The sequence below is a fragment of the Cariama cristata genome, unplaced genomic scaffold, assembly GCF_000690535.1.
Source record: "Cariama cristata isolate BGI_N322 unplaced genomic scaffold, ASM69053v1 scaffold33693, whole genome shotgun sequence".
Lineage (NCBI taxonomy): Eukaryota > Metazoa > Chordata > Aves > Cariamiformes > Cariamidae > Cariama > Cariama cristata.
This window is the reverse complement of record NW_009607522.1, coordinates 21,830-22,477: the sequence shown is the minus strand read 5'-3', so window position 1 is coordinate 22,477 and position 648 is coordinate 21,830.

The following is a 648-nucleotide window of genomic DNA, read 5'->3' as shown; positions in this document are numbered from 1 at the left end:
GGAAATTAATAAGTACTAAAATAGCAAATTAAGAACTCTGTACAGTATATATGTACAGTATAAATATATATATAATTATATATATATACACACATATATATATATGAAGTGGTTATAAACTTAGATCAAGCCACAGCATGTTTTCCACTTTAAGAGAACTAACTTTTCCTTCAACAACTAATGATGTGGATAATGTGCTACAGATTTTTCTGCCAGGTAAAACTAGACATATAGAAACATTTCTAAAACGTAGATTCTTAGGAGCTAAAGAAAATGTATAACAGTGTTAAATATTATTGGTGGTGCTTCTCTCATGTACAAAACAGCAATCTCTAACAGCACCTTCAAGTAAAATAGTTGTATTTCCTCTTTAGTGTCACAGCAGGGGATAATAGTAGCAAAGACATCGTAACAGGTATATTATTGCTGTATTTTTAGAGGTTAATTTGTGTAGATTGTGTATATTATTGTTAAATGACTTTGTGTAAAAGGATTTAAATGTAATAGTTTTACAGCAAGATAACTGTTCAATTGTAGGTATATGAAATATTTGCTTATTTATATGCAGAGATTTACCATGCTGAAGAGTTGTCTTGTATTTTCTTCCATTTGTAATGTATCCTATTTATATATTATTGAAGTTCTAAA